This window comes from Anarrhichthys ocellatus, unplaced genomic scaffold, assembly GCF_004355925.1.
Source record: "Anarrhichthys ocellatus isolate YVR2014 unplaced genomic scaffold, GSC_Weel_1.0 scaffold41, whole genome shotgun sequence".
Lineage (NCBI taxonomy): Eukaryota > Metazoa > Chordata > Actinopteri > Perciformes > Anarhichadidae > Anarrhichthys > Anarrhichthys ocellatus.
In genome coordinates, this window is record NW_022280071.1 from 1,901,727 (window position 1) to 1,912,235 (window position 10,509).

General features: G+C 40.8%; 1 protein-coding gene across 13 annotated transcripts in view; it reads left to right on the forward strand.

The window, feature by feature from the left end:
- ppfibp2b (PPFIA binding protein 2b) overlaps positions 1–10,509 on the forward strand; it is an 80,705-nt gene that overhangs the window by 10,403 nt on the left and 59,793 nt on the right. Inside the window, exons 2-3 of one of the 13 annotated variants that reach the window (XM_031868070.1) lie at positions 4,924–5,067; positions 5,836–6,004. The exons of the other annotated variants lie outside the window; for them this stretch is intronic. The gene's annotated coding sequence lies outside the window, so the exon portion shown is untranslated. The remainder of the gene's footprint in view (positions 1–4,923; positions 5,068–5,835; positions 6,005–10,509) is intronic. 13 annotated transcript variants of the gene reach the window in all.

The following is a 10,509-nucleotide window of genomic DNA, read 5'->3' on the forward strand; positions in this document are numbered from 1 at the left end:
GTGTGTGTGTGTGTGTGTGTGTGTGTGTGTGTGTGTGTGTGTGTGTGTGTGTGTGTGTGTGTGTGTGTGTGTGTGTGTGTTAATGTTTTACCCTTCTTCTCAACAGTACAGGTTCACCAGCATTCTAGCGTTTCCTGTTCTCACAGGCCATCCCAACAATTGACCCTTGTGAAGGTTTTGGTGATGCTGGAATTTCAAATGTCAAGGTTTCCCACTTTGCAGAACAATGACAGCTTTCTGTTGCTGTATGATGAGCAGGTTCCCAACCTTCTGTTCCTGTCAGGCGAGTTGGAAAACAAACTGCAGATGGAACATTTTCTCCTCATAGACCTCAACCGTTGCTGGTTCACTGCCTCGCTACCCTAAAAGCTCCCTTTGTGTTAGAAGCAGGAAAGCAGTGATGGGTGAATCCACCTTAATATTGCAAGAATACAAAAGTAAAAAAAAGAATCTTCAACATGCAAATTCACACTGTCATACATCTCAGTGAGTAGTATCAAACTGGATTCATTGATTGAGTTTAATGAATAGCATCTACAGTCTCAAACCAGATTTTCATTCATGAAGAGAAAAGGATCAGAGTAAGTCAACAAAGCTCATGAATATATTCCCATGGTGCTTTGGGGAAGCCATAGTATTTAGCAGGAGAGTGCAGTTACATTGTCAATAAGAACAGAGACAGCGTATGAAGTAGCATGCTGTCTGTTGACCGTAGTGTTACGCAACACAAGAATAATCTATAGTCATACTGCAAACTCTTACTTCATGCTGCATGCTAAGTTTCTGCCTGAAACCCTTCACTTTTTCACATCAACCAATCAATTAATTAAGTTGTATTTCTATAGCACCTTTCAAATAAATCAAATTCAATTCAAAGTGCTTTACAAATGATTGACAAGACGTGAATGGAGAGAGGAGAAAGAGGCTAATGCGCACAAAATGAAGACATGACAGTTGCTGCCGAAGGGGATTCATCTGTGAATTGATCAACAGGAAATGATTTGGCAACAGAAATGTCAACAGTCTCTGTCTCTAGCTTTTCAAATGTATTAATCCGTTTTATATTTGTTTGAATGTTTTTTGGAGAGTTCTTCCTGTTCTGATGTGAGCGTCCTGGGACAGAGGATGTCACATGTGGACAGATTGTAAAGCCCTCTGAGGCACATTTCTGATTTTGGGCTACATAAAATAAATTGAATTGAATTGAGTATCATTGTAAATTGAATATCTTGGATTGTTGCTCAGACAAACAGCCCTGTGAAGCGGTCACCCTGTCTGTGATGGACAGTCTTCACTGTTTTCTCACGCTTTATAGACTCATTTTGGGGTAATTTTCTGGAATAATTAAAATTGTTAGAGACAGCATGGCATAGAGTAAGTCTTGCATACAGAACGATGTCAGCCCTGCATGAAAAAACACAGTGCCTCATTGATTTCAATGAGTTCAGTCCACACGTAGTATTAAAAAACATTCCCATGCTAAGTTAGCCTCGCTTATGTTTTAAGCAAATACACAAAACACGTTAAACACTGAAATGCTGCAAGTAGCCCAGAGGCCACGGAAGCTTCATGGCTGAGACGAGCGCATCACCATGTCTCATTTTGTTGTGTTGCTAAGCGGGTGAAGACGTTTCATTAATCGGCTTGTGTTTTGTCTGTCTGACATGTTGCAGTGTGTTGAGCTCTCCGTACACCGTACTGTACTGTAGAAACAAAAAGCTGCAATCTGTACTCCACATTATCTTTAAAAGAGCTTATTTGGAGCTTCTCCACTGCCTGAATAAATGACAGTGGAAATGAGTATCAGCATCGCTGACATGAGGCCAGTTGGGTATCCCTGTGTGTCTCCATGAAGTGGGTCTGATGACCAGTAATACGCTGTGCTAGTGAGCTACGTCTCTCTGCTCAGTCTCAGCTCATACAGCTCTGCCTTGGCTGAATCCTCTTCTTCATGTTGGCTGTACCTCTTTCTCTTTCACTTTCTTTTTTACTAGAGGTGCAATGGATAATAAAACTCACGGTTCGGATCGGATCACAGATCGGATCACCACAAAAGGAAAAAGGGAGCAAATAGAACTTTTAGAGATCCTTGATCCTGTTTTCTTTTGCCGCTGATACTAATCATTGATCATTGATGATCCATATCAACAGATACAGATCCCTTTGTTGTTTGATTAAAGCAGCTGGTCTACAAGGATCCAGGCTTTTTTTTTTGCCACCGTCCCAAAAATCATTTGAACCACTGTGAAGTCAGTAAACCATCAAATATGTTTTAATGTTTTCCTTTAACTTTGTTATAGTCATTTATAGTGTTTCTTACCAAAATACATTTCATTTTACAAGATTACATGAAGACATCATAATGTTATAATACCATCGTCCAAAACTCATTTTCACCGTTAGCGGTGCTGCCACTGTCCTGTCAATCTAAACCCGGATTGGTTGTTCACAGTGTAACATTATCAGAGATCGGCGACTAGAAAGCATAAATGCAGATGTCCTGATGGCATAGATCTTAGCTGTTGGTGCCTTTAGGCGAGTCGTTAAACTGATGATTACCATAGTCGAGCTGCTCTGCCACTGACATCACTGGAATGTAGTCAAACTGGATGATCACAGGTGTGAGTGTATATGCTGTGACAACAATAGCCTACGAGCTCTCCTTCAGGCCTCGATGGTAAAAGGTGTGCACTCCTCATGTGTGTTTGTTCATCAAGGTGGTAGTGTGTTTCATACATCTGTCATTAGTAACCATGTGAAATGACTCAGGGTCTTTAGGTGAGAAGTGAAACCCCAAGGATCATTGCACTCAGTATAGCATATAGACACAGTCATGTCTGGACGTGTCTCTTTGCTGCAGTCTTTCTGTGGGAGCGTTGTAACTGTTTGAACACACACAGTAGAGTTCAGGACCGGGTTGTGAAATGGATTGTTTGTGGATTCTTCCTGTGACTCTGTCAGCAAGGCGCTAGTTGAGTCGTGGGAAGACTGGTGTCTGTCTGGGAGTCTGGTGTTCAGAGGGCAGCATTCCACAGCTTAGCCAACTTTGTACTTCTACATTTTCCCCACCTGACATACTCTAATTTATTGTACACATTATAGTGGTGGGGTGTTTTTAAAGTTCAAGTGAACCGTTTCCCTCATGCTCTCATGATGGTCACTGACTGGAAGTCACGTGTTGCTGTGTATTCTGGTTCATTACCCTCACACTCGGGGCAAAATAGATTACAGTGGAAATGAGAGCAGGAGTGAACTGGACTGACCAGAGTACAGAACAGAAAGAATCAGATAATACATAGAGATGAATGTAATGCTCTTCAGCAGGACTAGGACGGTGTAGAACAGAGCAGTACAGATGAGGCCTGTATGTTCCTGCACCCCCAGCAGCCATGTATCACAGAGAACATCATGTAAGCAGTGTGCAAACCCACAGACTCCCCACTCACTAAACACCTCCCTGTCTTCACAGAGCAGTTACTGCACGTGTGACACATGAGCATTGTGTTTGTCCATAATGTAATATCTAGTCTGAAGCACTTTGTGTTTGTGAGTGTGTACATGTGCAGCACGGCTGACCTCAGTGTTAGTGGCTGCTATATGAAGCTGTAGGCAGAATCACTAACGTGCTCATTCTTCATCATCACAGCCTCATCTGCTAACTACTGGCACTTCATTATATTTGTGCTAGCCTCTCACGTAGCTCTATCTGTGACATATCCCAGCTGTAATACATCAAGGAACTGATGCCTTAGAACTTTCTGCAACCTAACTTTGTCAAAACTGTGTTTTAATACCTCTCAACACATTGTTGTATAATGGATTAGAGATAGACTGTTTCCTTCAGTGTCACCGCTGTAGCTTTTGTTTCCAGATGCCAACTCGTTGTTCTGTTTTAAACTTTCTTATTTGTGCTTTTATGTGTGAATATTAAATGCTGCCCGTCTTGGCCACAACAAGCACCAGTAATAAAAGATCAATAAAGTCAACAATAATGCACATAATAGGCAACAGAGGATAGCTCAGCAATTTAAATTGGTAAAGATAAGATACAGTAGTAGTTTAAGTGAATAGGCTGGTTTAAGAAGATGGATTATAGGAGCCGCTGATAATATGTCAGTGTTGTGTTTAAAGCTTGGCCTGTGGCCAAAACTCATTTAAATGCAACTTGAATTGTTTTTCTCAGCTGAAGTTTAACTGAAGTATTCCTCAAATCTATTTAAAATATGTTTATTGCATGATGTGTCAGGGAGACAGACATACCCTATAAACAAGACAACAGACCTTTTTCATCACAGAAAGATCACATCTATCATTAAGAACACTCGATTAATTAAGGGGAGCCAGTTGCTGGGCTGTGCTATCCTTCGTTAATGGAACATCATTAATGTTAGTAGTTACTGTGCTTTTCCTGCTATAGCAGGTCCAAATCTCTGCAGGGAAAAGCGTCTTCTGTAAACCCTTATTTGAACTTGCCTTGGACTTGTGACCAGGCGTCACTCAGGTATCATTTCACTGGGTTCGTTAGTACATTTGTGCTCATATACTCCCAGCTCATGCAGCCCTCTGTGGAGATAGGATACCAGAAGGCTGTGCTGCAGAAAAGAAGAATTGTTTAACTTCCTCAAGTGCATCAGTAGTTTGTAGAGGTTTATCAGCTTGTGGATGTGCGGCGCAGCAGGAGCAGTAATGAACAGTAAGGGTCCTGATGGAGCTTATCATGAAGCTGATAGCAGCACAGCCACTTGTCTAAAGCAGACAGGGAGATAGCATAGCTTTTAGCTGCCGCTCTCGCTCTGTCTCTCCCTCGCTCTGTCTCTCTCTCGCTCTGTCTCTCCCTCGCTCTGTCTCTCTCTCGCTCTGTCTCTCTCTGTCTGTGTCTCTTAAAGCAGCGGACACACTGCTTTGTTTGTTGTTCTCACACAGGTGCAGTGCATGGAAAATATCTCTGGACATGATTGTTTGCATACAGGCGCCTACCTGATGTTTGATTTCATCACATACCACATCCGTGGATAACAGTGTACTGTGTGTTGGGACATTGACTGCCTCAGTGAACCATTCCAACAAGTAAGTTGAAGTCCAGCTTTGGAAAGTGTTTTGTGTTTTGGGGTCTGAAAGTTGAAGCACTCTGTGTTGATTGTGTCAGTAAGCTGCTCTGTCCACATGGAAACTTGGTTTCTCCAGTAAGGTGGTGACCCATGCATTGTTCAGCTTGAGGCTTCATGGAGCTCTTTCTCAACCTTGAATATTGTGCAAAAGTAGTTATTATATTATTTAGTGTTGAGTGCTAAGCTGAATGACAAATTTGTAGTTAAGAACATTAATCCAAACAGCAGCTGTAGACATTACAGAATTTGATAAGTCTTATCAGCACCTGATAACATTGTTTTCACTGTCAGCTGTTAACACAACAGACACATAGTGCAGAGGGCCAACTTCCCTTTTGACCCAGGAGCTGTCAACACTGAGGCGGTTGGAGCTGTAACAGAAAGAAACGGGTCACATTTTCTGGAGTGTAAAGGCATGTCTTTTGCTACATCGACAGTACTAACAATCAAGGAACACAGAAATGTGATTTATCCTCAGGAGACATTCCTGCCATTCAGTTTAACAGGAATTTCTTTTTTATACTCTTTTCTTTTTTATACTCTTTTTTTTTTATGCTACCTCTTACAGTAGTTCCCTGAAAATATGGGGAACAATGTTTCAAAACAAGTTTGTAATAGCTTCTGTATATCCTACTGACCCCACCGCACAATCCCAGCATCTCAAAAAATGTAATCGCAGAATTCCCGGATTCTTTAAATCAACATTCACTGTTTTCTCCGCCATCAGACGAGAATCAGCTTGCCGATCAACCCGCCTACACAGCGCAGGTTTGTCCCTGGTCCTAGGCAGGAGATATTCTGCCGAACAAGTCCGAAAGAGCCGATCCCCACTGCCATACAGAGGATTAGCTTGCCGTTTAAATCGCCTACACAGTGCTTGTCAGTCCCCGGTGCAGGTAGGAGATAGTCTGAAGAAACACACCAACTACTACGGAGCTATATCCCAGTATGAGGCTTTTGTCTGGGCAGAGATAGGTCATAGTGTGTTTGTAACCTTTTTTTTTTTTTCTTTTTTTTTTAAGTGTAACTGTACTGTTACTGTGTTATTGTGTATTTTATGAGCCGCCGAGTCCCGTTTAGTGTTGTGTAACATAACTGTTGTGCTTGTTGCTGCTATAATAGGGTTGTTCCATGCTACTGTGCTTTGTTGTGCTTAAATCCGCCACCGCGAGTAAAGTTGTTAAACTGTACTTTATTAGTTAAAGGTCCAGTGCTGTGGCTGCGGCTGCTGGTTGAACCAAGTGGTTTTGTTGCCTAAACCTAACCAAACTGCTACTGAATACTGAAATTATTATTAATTACAAAGTTTGACCCATTCATCCACCACAACTTACTCCTTACACATAATTTGTTGCTCTTTATACCACTACTATTCCTATTCCTACTTCTACTAATCTTTTCTGTCAGAAAGGGCTTTGTGGCAAAAAGCGTTTTGGCTAGCTAGCTTCTGCTAAATTAACCCCTTCTTGACCCGAGAGCCCCTTGCTGGGGGGGCTATGGAGAAAGTTTAGCGTACAGCGTGTCGTACAATGCACTTTTCAGAAACGAATATAATGAATGCTACACACATGTTATATACCGACTTAACGAAGAGAGTCTGGGCAACATAATCATGTAAACCATTTTACACACTGCAAACACAATTATACACAAACTAATATAATCAACAAGAATATTTACCACAATATCACGTATTTTTCGCCGTGACTCAGCGAGCCATGCACTCCGGAGAGCTCTACTAATAAAAGGCTAACGGCTAACACGGCCGACCAATACATGTCAGAGCACGAGCATTCGACACAGAATCCAGAGATATCTTCAGAATTTCTCTCCGTGAAACCATTACAAAGATACAGCCAACAAGCACCACAAAACCAAGCCGCTCCACCGCAGAAAAAAACATTAATGCTCCTTACTTTGAGAAGAATCATGAAGAATAAGGTATCATATTCCGTTTTCCCTCCTAAATACACTGTTGCTACGTATTTCAGCGGTGTGTTTCCTGAAGAATGGGGGGCCAGACAAGCCTGAAACTTTTCAATTTGAGCTGTGTGCCATCTTCATTTACTATTAACCAGTAACATATACACAATATTTACACATCTGAACAAATCTCACAAGCGTTACCTGTATTATAACATCAAAATTGTTAAAATAGACCTTGTAGTTACAGAATTACAGTCTTTTTAGTATGGGTATGCAATGTTCGAGCAGAGGCCTAAAAATAGGGCCAGAGCTTATAGGGTCATATATTCGACTTGGTCGGGTGTGAATAGCCTGGTACAAATTAACGCTTTGGTAATAAAAACAATACAATGATTAGTTATTGTGTAATTATTATATAGAGGATAATACACCTGGCACTGGTGAACTACTGTAGCTGTCATATCATAATTGCTGTCTAACCTTTTGACTATACAGTAACAGCATACTCATGTAAAAGCATTTTTTTTATATAAATATCTTTATAATATATATATAAAAAATCTAAGGTGGCCCTGAGAGCTCAACAAATATGGAAATATTCACCAGTTTGACGACACATGCATTTAGCATTTAGAAATAAAAAAACAGAGAACAATCAAATACAAAATCACCCTGCAAAAAACAGGTAATACCATAAAAACAGACGCATCCTGCAGAAAAACAGAACACAACCAAATACAGAAACCTCCAGCAAAACAACAGAAAACACCGCCAAATACCCAAACTCCCTGTAAGAAACAAAGAACAACTAAATACAGAAACTCCCTGGAGAAAGAAACCAACAGAAAAGACCAAATGTTTTTTTTAGTTTATAAATAAATGCGGCACTTTTGTTGTCTTTTAAATAGATTAACATGTTTTCTTCATTTGTATTTGTTTTGTCCAAATGCATGTTTTTTCTGAAGTTACACGAGTATATTGAACTCTCTGGGACACCGTACAAATCTCAGTTAAAAAGCTGTCCTAAGCAAAAGAAAAGAATACAGCACAGTTTTTTATGTCCCTGTTGCAAATGGGTTTATAACATTTCATTCTCAAGTAAAATATAACGTGGCTAATGAAACATCAAAGTGTTACAGTGAAAGATTTGTATCCACATTTTAAAACTTTGAATTCATTCCATTGATGAGGCATTTCTTTACCAATATTTAACCAAAATCATGAGAAGATCCAGAGAACCTTACCCAAACAGACACACCCTCACTATTCACTTTCCTCCCTCTCACTGTCGTTCCCACAAGCACACACACGCAAATGCATTCACACACATAGCAGTTATATCAATTGCACAATATGGAAGACAGTGGGCAGGATTGTGACAGTTTGTCTCGTCAACTCTGTGCTGGAACAGGAGAGTGATCTCTAAATCAGCACCTTTAGTGTCACAATGGAAAAAAGAATCATGAAAAAGCCGCAATTTCCTTGCTTACCTGCACACTCTCTCTCTCTCTAACCCTAACCAATGTTCTGTTAACAAAGAAAGGAGGATATACTTTGTCTTTAAGTGAACAGCAGCTGTGGTAAGTGAAGTGCTTTTGTGTTGTTACTAGTGCTGGGCAAGTTAACGCGTCATTATCACGTTAACGCATTCATTAATTAATGCTGACAATTTTATTATTGCGCGTTAACGTCGTTTTTTTTATTTTTTATTAAGCGGACATTTTTAACAAGAATCGGGCAGTGAGCAGTGAACAGCTGTTTGTGTGGCGTCTCTTCCTTCTCTTCCTGTTTCCTTCACCTACATTCCGCTGGGTCCTAAGTCCCTCCATGTACAGCTTCTTATCACCCTCTATGTACCAACGTACATTTATAACAAAAACCACACATATTACACAGTAATCAGCATTGCATAGTGTCTGACCAAAATGGCAAAAAATAAATGATTCATTTAAATTATTTATTTGGAGTTTTTAAAGTGTTTTGTTTGTAATATGTATAGTAAGCATATAATTTAGTTATCGCTACTGAGAATTTAACAAACATAAAAAAAGGATAAAAACATGACATAGATAGGTTTGCAGTTTTCAAGGTGTATATTTAAATTGCATCTCTTACACACATGAAGATAAAGTTGTGAACACCGGCTGAATATCTATTATCAGAATCATTATAACTGTATTATAACTGCTACTGTGTAAAGGCCCTTTACACATTCGTCTGCTCCCATGATGCATAAGTGTGTATATACACACTTATGTATCATGGGAGCAGACGAATGCTTTGACTGAAAATGGTAGAATCGTTACACGAACATTGCCTGTGTTTATACAGATTAACAGTGTCAGCGGCTATGAGCTATGACTGTGAAAGTTAGTGCTATAATCCTTAGGCATCTGTAGATAACATCACTGTCCTTACTCTTGATCTCTGCATAGTGATGTCTATTTGTCTCTAAGTCAGCATGACAGCAAAACAGAGGGATGAGAGCCTTGAAGGAGAGATGACATAAAAGTGATGAGTGCAAGGCCAAGAAGGAATGACAGGAGGGAGGAGTGACGCGGTGAAAAGCTGGAAAGAAGGATGGCAGGAGATAGAGGGGCAGCCAGAGGCAGCAACGACCGATGGAAAGTCAATCCAGCTTCGAGGAATATTTGTGCTAAACTGTTCCTGGCTTTATGTAGTGTTCATGTTACATACATGGGTTGTATGGGTTACATGCATATAAAAATCAAATAAACACAGGCCCTCTCTACTGTCATGGTTCTCTTTCTTAGGCCCTCTCTGATGTACATTACATTACATTACAGTAATTTAGCTTTTATCCAAAGCGACTTACAACAAGTGTATTCAACATAGGTATTCAAGAGAACTACTAGTCACCAGAAGTCATAAGTGCATCTCCTTGTTTACACAAGCATCTAAGAGTATAAACCAGAGCAGAAGTACAGTGCAGAAACAAACAAACTAATACAATAAGTGCAACAGACTAGTATGAATACAATAAGTGCATGGTGGAAGGCTCAGGGTAGTACATCTTGAAGAGGTGAGTTTTCAGCCTGATGAAAGATGGGCAGCGACTCTGCTGTCCTGACGTCAGTGGGGAGTTCATTCCACCACTGTGGGGCCAGGACAGAAAACAGCCGTGACCGGGTCGATCGGCCGCAGGGACCTCTGAGCGACGGGGCAACCAATCGCCCCGAGGCAGCAGAGCGAAGTGGTCGGGCGGGGGTGTAGGGCTTGACCATGGCCTGGAGATAGGAAGGAGCTGTTCCTTTCACTGCCCTGTAGGCTAGCACCAGAGTCTTAAACTGGATGTGAGCTCTTACAGGGAGCCAGTGTAGAGAACGGAGTAAACCTGTCATGGTTCTGTTTCTTAGGTTCTCTCCAGTGTAAACCTCTCATGGTTCTGTTTCTTAGGTTCTCTCTATTGTAAACCTCTCATGGTTCTGTTTCTTAGGTTCTCTCTAGTGTAAAC